Source organism: Schistocerca piceifrons, chromosome 3, assembly GCF_021461385.2.
Source record: "Schistocerca piceifrons isolate TAMUIC-IGC-003096 chromosome 3, iqSchPice1.1, whole genome shotgun sequence".
In the NCBI taxonomy this organism is placed as follows: domain Eukaryota; kingdom Metazoa; phylum Arthropoda; class Insecta; order Orthoptera; family Acrididae; genus Schistocerca; species Schistocerca piceifrons.
In genome coordinates, this window is record NC_060140.1 from 96,304,822 (window position 1) to 96,313,150 (window position 8,329).

Here is an 8,329-nt window from a genome sequence, read left to right on the forward strand (position 1 = left end):
TTGGCCCTATGTGCCTCGGTCGTATGCAGTCCTGATTGTGGCGCTCACCTGCACGGCGCCAAACACGCATACGACCATCATTGGCACCAAGGCAGAAGCGACTCTCATCGCTGAAGACGACACGTCTCCATTCGTCCCTCCATTCACGCCTGTCGCGACACCACTGGAGGCGGGCTGCACGATGTTGGGGCGTGAGCGGAAGACGGCCTAACGGTGTGCGGGACCGTAGCCTAGCTTCATGGAGACGGTTGCGAATGGTCCTCGCCGATACCCCAGGAGCAACAGTGTCCCTAATTTGCTGGGAAGTGGCGGTGCGGTCCCCTACGGCACTGCGTAGGATCATACGGTCTTGGCGTGCATCCGTGCGTCGCTGCGGTCCGGTCCCAGGTCGACGGGCACGTGCACCTTCCGCCGACCACTGGCGACAACATCGATGTACTGTGGAGACCTCACGCCCCACGTGTTGAGCAATTCGGCGGTACGTCCACCCGGCCTCCCGCATGCCCACTATACGCCCTCGCTCAAAGTCCGTCAACTGCACATACGGTTCACGTGCACGCTGTCGCGGCATGCTACCAGTGTTAAAGACTGCGATGGAGCTCCGTATGCCACGGCAAACTGGCTGACACTGACGGCGGCGGTGCACAAATGCTGCGCAGCTAGCGCCATTCGACGGCCAACACCGCGGTTCCTGGTGTGTCCGCTGTGCCGTGCGTGTGATCATTCCTTGTACAGCCCTCTCGCAGTGTCCGGAGCAAGTATGGTCGGTCTGACACACCGGTGTCAACGTGTTCTTTTTTCCATTTCCAGGAGTGTATATCAGGTATAGTATTGGTCCTAATATGCTACCTTGCAGAACCCCTATATTAACGTATTTTGGTTCTGATAAGTGTTTTACTAAATGTTTGGATCTATTTAAAGTACGTGTTATCTCTACTCTTTGTACCATATCTGCTAGGTATGATCGAAACCAGTCATTAGCTACCCCTCTCATTCCTAATGCTTCTTTAATAGAATATTGAGGCCTTAGAAAGATCCAAAAATATGCCTGTGACACACTCATCTTTATCAAGAGCATGAAGTAGAACTTTACTGAATTCTACTACGGCTGACTCCGTAGTTTTGCCACTTCGGAAACCAAACTGTGATTCGCTTAATAGATTGCATTTTTTCAGGTAATTCATTAATCTGTCTTTCATAATTGCAGTTGATAACTTAGACATTCGCAATGTGAGAAAAACTGAGCAGTAATTATATTGCATCTAATATACACTCAGGTGACTAAAGTAGTGGAATAGCGATATGCACGTAGACAGATGACAGTGGTAACGTGACACAAGGTATAAAAGGCCAATGCATTGACGGAGCTGTCATTTGTACTTAAGTAATTCATATGACAATGTGTCCTACGTGATTATGGCAGCACGACGAAAACTAATAGACTTTTGGACGCGGAACGGTAGTGGGAGCTAGACGCATTTCGTTTCGGAAATTGTCAGGGAATTCAGTATTCCAAGATCCACAGTGTCAAGTGTGTGCAGAGAACACCGAATCTGAGGCATTACCTCTCACGACGGACAACACAATGGGTAATGGCCTTCACTTAACGACCGAGAGCAACGGCGTTTGCGTAGAGCTGTCAGTGCTAACAACAAGCAACAAAGCGTGAAATAACAGTAGAAATCAGCGTAGGGCGTATGACGAACGTATCCGTTAGAACAATGCAGTGAAATTTGGCTTAATGGGCTGTGTAAGCAGAAGATCGACGCGAGTCCTTTATGAGTCCCAGTATCAGCAGGTAAGAGTTGATGGTAGGGTTCGAGTGTGGCGCTGACTCCATGAAGTCGACAAGGCACTGTGCAAGTTGGTGACGACTCCACACAACGATTTGGGCTGTGTTTACATGGAATGGTCTGGGTCCTCTAGTCCAACTGAGTTTCTAACAATTCCACCACTTGTAAAGTAGGTCAGAAACCATTTAATAATGTTGCTCACGCATCATATGTTCGCCTTACCGGACAACAACAAAGTTATTGACTGTGGATGGCATCGTCAGAATGGAAATAATGAAGTCACTGTAAAAAATGTCATTAATTTTGGCACTTATCTTGAATGGATTCCCACGTAGATTTCGTCGAAGTTGTTATGACTCATCTTGTTGATTCTAGGGTGATTCCACTTTGACTGCTAGAAGATCCAGATCTGTATTTTAGCAATATTTGAAGACCTAACAAATGCGTTTTTCAGGAAGTTCTTAATGATCAAACAATCCCAGATCAGAACAATGGTATGGTAGAAATACTTTTGGACTTGGTGTTCACGATCCACATTTTTATTAAACTTCTTGAAAAGTCACATATACTTCTTCTTAATTGTCACTTCATCAAGAAAACAGTTTTGTAACAATCTTCATATATTTAATTTCCACTTTAACCAAACACAGGACTTGACTGTTCTTTTACAAAGCGAAATAACAACTTAACTTCTGCAAAGTGAAACAAAAACTGCCCTGTGCGCATTCGCACCGAAACGGTTACAAGTAAGTCAAAGAATATGACAGTCTCACAGAAATGAATACACGCAAGAACCATATCACTGTAATATATCGATACGTCGGAGTACCTATACATTAATCAAACCAAATGTGAATATTGTCATAAAAATATGTCTGTTACTTCGCAGAAAAGTAGTACGATATTACTGGTATCGAGAACTGGGGTTGGAGTGCCGTAATGGTCACGTAAATTAAGAACCATTACAAGTTGCAGCCAAATCTTCGAAGGAAGCACATGATCTACCAATACAAGTCATCCAGAAACATATCGCTCCATGATACCAGTATCGATTATTTTTTAGAGGTGCATATGGGGCCTGAAGATGGCGCATTGAATTGCGAAACTGGCAGCGAAAATAAAATAATATCTCAATTGCACAGGTGTTTGGCGAATTTCATTGTTAAATATTTGACCAACCGCTGTCCCATGTCCACAGTAGATCAACAGAGACTGTAAGTGGTTGTGTTCGGCATCCATTCATAGATTTCATGTTCCTAAACAATGATGGAATTTTTATGGATCGCACCTGTTCATGACTGGTTTGATAAACATTCTGGACAATCCGAGTCGACGTGAGGCGTAATCGACAGGTGAGTTCGTGTTCCTGCACAGGCATCATTTTTGCAATTATGGATGGCTATAGGGGCAGCATGAGGCAAGGGCCTTGCCGCAGTGAATTCACCGGTTCCCGTCAGATCACCGAAGTTAAGCGCTGTCGGGCGTGGCCGGCACTTGGATGAGTGACCATCCAGGCCGCCATGTGCTGTTGCCATTTTTTCGGGGTGCACTCAGCCTTGTGATGTCAATTGAGGAGCTACTCGACCGAATAGTAGTGGCTCCGGTCAAAGAAAACCATCGTAACGACCGGGAGAGCGGAGTGCTGGCCACACGCCCCTCCTATCCATATCCTCAGTGAGGATGACACGGCTGTCGAATGGTCCCGATGGGCCACTTGTGGCCTCATGACGGAGTGCTATAGAGGCAGCATGGCTCAATATTTCTGCGGGGAAATTCCAACGTCTTGCTGAGTCCCTGCCACTCAAGTTGATGCACTATGCTGGACAAAATAAGGTCCAACACGCATTTAGGAGGTATCCTGTGACTTTTGTCACCTCAGAGCATGTCTCTGTCCGTCTCTAGGTGAGAGGTCAGTGCGGATGCTTGCCAGAGGACACAGTTTCGATTCCCGGTACTGCCAGGGATTTCCCCTTGATTCAAGGACTACTACGGGGTACACTCAGCCTCCTGAGGCCAACTGCATTCTAGCATGGCTGTGTTACGTAGCCGCCATGTTGTTGCGCAACACCTCGCAAGGTGGGTGACTTGAGCCGAGTTCCACTAGCTGCCGCCAGGGCTCGGAGGATCGCGCTCAAGCTTTAACTAAGGCCGTTATTACACTATCAAATTTCTTTGTCAAAGATTTGATCAAAGATGTGATCAAATATTCCGTCAAATATATGTGACAAAGATCTTTGACGAGCGCTAGAAGGGGTATTACACTGTCATCAAATTTTTCGTCAAAGTTCAAGATGGCTGACAACAACTTGTTATTAACCGCAGCAGTTGTACGTACCCCAATTGCATTGTGTGCACATGCGCAAAAGAAGTGGGGGAAAAAATGGAACCATACATACGAGGTTGACAGCATTAAAAGTCCTGGGACTACAACTTGATAATAAATTAAGTTGAGAGGAGCACATCCCAGAACTGCAGAAAGGCCTTAACAAATATGTTTGCAATTCGAGTGTTAGCACACATAGGCAACATAAAAATGAAAAATCTTGCATACCTTCATTCCATAATGTCATATGGTATAGTATTTTGGGGTAAATCTTCAAGTCAAACAAAAGTTTTCAGAGTCCAAAAGCGTGTACTATGTATTATTTGTGGAGTAAATTCACTGACGTCCTGTAGAAACCTCTTCAAAGAACTGGGTATACTAACTACTGCCTCTCAGTATATTTACTCCTTAATGAAAGTTGTCGTAAATAATATATCTCTTTTTCCAACATACAACTCAGTTCATACATACAATACCAGGAACAAAAATGATCTACACAAGGACTTAAAAGCACTTACTTTAGTTCAAAAAGAGGTCCACTACTCAGGAACACTCATCTTCAATAATTTGCCAGCAAACATAAAAAATTTAATTAGAAATAAAGATCAGTTTAAAAGGAGCCTGAAAGACTTACTAGTGGCCAACTCCTACTCCATTGACGAGGATTTCCTCAGCACGGATCTATGGAACGAAAAACTAATCTAATCTGGGTGAAGCCGTGGGTTTTACGACGACACGATAAAAGCATTCAACAAAACTTCTTACGTGAGCTCACAGTGGAAGACGTCAAGTGATACATCAATTACTTAAGAATGGATGAGCATACATTCCTGTATGTGCTCAGTGATGTGTATCCTCATATCACAAAGCACAATATTCAATTAAGAACTGCTACATCTTCAGAAGACAGGCTCACTGTAACACTCTGATTCCTTGCTACAGGAGAGGGTTATGTTATGTTAGGTTAGGTTAGGTCAGGTCAGGTCTCGTCTCCAATCTTCTTATTTTATTTTTGTATTCAGGGTGCCTCACGTTATAAAGCGCCTCATCAGCTTCATACATCTCTATTAATTTTGTAGTTGTCGGCACACACCAATTGTATTTTCTGGCAATGTTTATAAAAACACTACAGACGACAGAACGCTGCAGCGATGCTAGCGCTCCATGTGGTAATATGTCACATTGAAGTGAACAGAAGACAAGCGATTTCTTTGATCAAATCTATAGCGAGGCCCTAGATTTGATCAAATATTGGACGACATTTGACAAAGTTCCCTATTACACCATCAAATATCTTTGACAAAGGTTTTGGACAAAGATATTTGACAAAGAAATTTGATAGTGTAATACCGGCCTAAGCGCGATCCGCTGGTAAAAAGCTTTTCCGGTGCGGCGACGCCCTTCCGGCGTGCGCTGATTGGCTACCGGGGCGCTCTTATCAGCCGCAACATCCGCTGGGGGCCCAGTCTCGCTCGTGAGGCAACAGCATGCTCATTCGACTCGAGGCAGCCGCATAGTACAAACAGCCATGCCTTACCGTCGCAGAAGATATACAAGGAGAATGAGACTACCAGTGTATAAGAATGTAGATACATTTGATCTCAGACCCAAGCAAACAGGACAACAGCAACTGCTTGGAGAACCTATTACTTTTGTAGGATGTAGGATTAATTTTTCCTGCACAACTACAGAGGTAGTGAGTGGTAATTCATGGTTGACGATAGCCATACTACGAGGAGGAGAGACAGCTTTGGGAGGACTTGAGAGCTACAATGAGAGAGATATTATAGCTTTTGGTAGCGCTTCAGAGGTCGAGAAAAACGACAACGACTGGGAGAGCAGTGTGCTGCCCTGATATTCCTCCATACTTTCTCGGATGACGGCACTGCCAGAAGAAGGCACAGCGGTCGTGGGATCCTAATAGCCCATCTAGGGCCAGAATTCGGAACTTTGCCTTCGCCTTGTCGGGATCAAGTGAATAAGAAAATAAAGTGTAGGGTGCCTACTTGAGCCTGTAGGTCGTCGTTTTCTCTCATGCGATGCGCACAGGGTCTGATTTTCTCTCCTGGGCGAGGCAGGCCCCGCGACTAGGGCCTAGGGGTCTCGATCAGGCATTGCATTCTGGGTATACTTGATCAAAAAAAAAAAAAAAAGAGAGAGAGAGAATTACTTGTTATTCGGCAACTGGTGGCAGCATTATCACTAACACAAAGTTTGTTTCATTGCTGAGTTCAGTTGGAGTGCGGCTGGTCTCAAATGCTGTAGTTAGTTAATTAGTTTCATGTTCCACAGATCAGTTGAACGACTTTTTGTAGAAATCGTGACGAACGTACTTTTTTATATGTACCAGTTTTTAAATACGAAACCGTACATGGAACAGAAGGAGTTGTCTAGGAACAATGATTTAGTTTAGGTTTAAAACTTTGCTAGCTGTCAGACATATTACAATATGGAAAAATGGTCAAACGTTTCTGTTGCTGCTTACTGAACTCCTTTCTTAGGCAGTGAAATAATGGGTAATAAAGGTCATTGTTTCCTCTATTGTTGTAGGTAAGGACGTCACTACTGTGATTTATTATTTATGACAAATTTCATTGGCGAATACATCTGTTGTGTATAACTCCTTGAGGAGGTACCTGCGTGGCAACTATGGGTGAACACCTAACATTATACTTACCGCTCGCTTTTGTACAATCCATACCTTCTTTCTACCTGAAAATTATTCCATAGGACATTGCCGACCGGAAATATGCAAAACATGTCAGGAGGTTGATTCGTTTCTTCTCAAGACTAGCGATTACACAAAGATCAGAAGTAGCTAAACTTCATTGTTTAAGAAGCTCAGTAATATCCTTCTCCCAATTCAAGTTTTCGACAACAGGTACACGCAAAATTTGGAACAATATACCCTATTTCTGTTCAGTACTACATCAGTTGTTTGTATGAGCATTTGTTACACAGAATTGAATATAGCTTGATTTTTCAAAATTTAGGGAGAATCTGTTTTGAGAGAGCCACTTAATAATTCCATACAAAATATCATTGACAATGTCTTTTGTTGCTTTCTATCTAACGGTATGTATTAAAACACTAGTATCGTCAGCAAAAAAGTACTAATTTTGTTTCTTGAATGTTAAGTGGAAGATCATTCACATGTTTAAATAATAGGAGTGGACCCAGGATTGAAGCTTGTGGCACTACCTTCGTTATTTCTCCCAGCCACTAAAATTTTCTCTCCTCCTAATATTGTTTGAATTATTCAGCACATCTTTTAGTGTTCTGTTTGTTAACGTGTTGTCTTTCGCGTCGACTTGTGTATAAGATCACATTGTTTTGAGAACGAAGTGGCACCTGACGACACTCAAAACATTTTTGGATTCTTTTTCGCGTCAGTTTTGGGTGAAACCTTGAGCTTTCAACGACTACTACCGTCGCCTTCGTGAAGAGTAGCTGAAAGTTGTGGCTGGTGCTGTGGTGGCATCATATGGGGTGGTCCATTGATAGTGACAGGGCCAAATATCTCACGAAATTAGCACCAAACGAAAAAAATAAGAAGAACTAATCTGTTCGAGTGGGACGGGGGAAAACTGATGGCGCTACGGATGGCCCACTAGATGGCGCTGCCATAGGTCAAATTGATAGGAACTGCATTTTTTAAAATAGATACCCCCACTTTTATTACATATTCGTATAGTGCGTAAATAAGTAGGGATGTGTAATTTGGAACAATTGTTTCGTTTTGTGAAGGATGGCGCTGTAATATTCTCACAACTGTAGCAAAGCACCCGACAGTACTTTGTGCAATTCATTACTTAAATCAGGTATGATAATACGCTTGTCCAGTCATAATAATCACGCGGAAGAAATACTTTTGTTAAAATGGAAGTTTAACAGTTGCAGAAAAGGTAGGTATGGTGTTTATTTATGGCTATTGTGATCAAAATGTTCAAGCTTGTGCCGTGCATGTATGTTGATCATTATCCTGACAGACAGCATCCAAGTGTCCGGACCGTTCGTCGGATAGTTAATGTATTTAAAGAAACCGGAAGTGGCCAGCCAAAGGAGAAGACGTAACCAAGAATTGCAACAAATGAATATGTCCAAATAAGTGTTTTAGCTGCAGTTGGGGTTAATCTGCACATCAGTAGCACACAAGTGAGCAGGAATCGGGAATTTCACAAAAGTCAGTTTTGAAAATTCTACATCATCATAC

General features: G+C 43.3%; 1 pseudogene; it reads left to right on the forward strand.

The window, feature by feature from the left end:
* The first annotated feature begins 3,209 nt into the window (after positions 1-3,209).
* Positions 3,210-3,327, forward strand: LOC124790354 (annotated as a pseudogene).
* Positions 3,328-8,329: the final 5,002 nt, after the last annotated feature.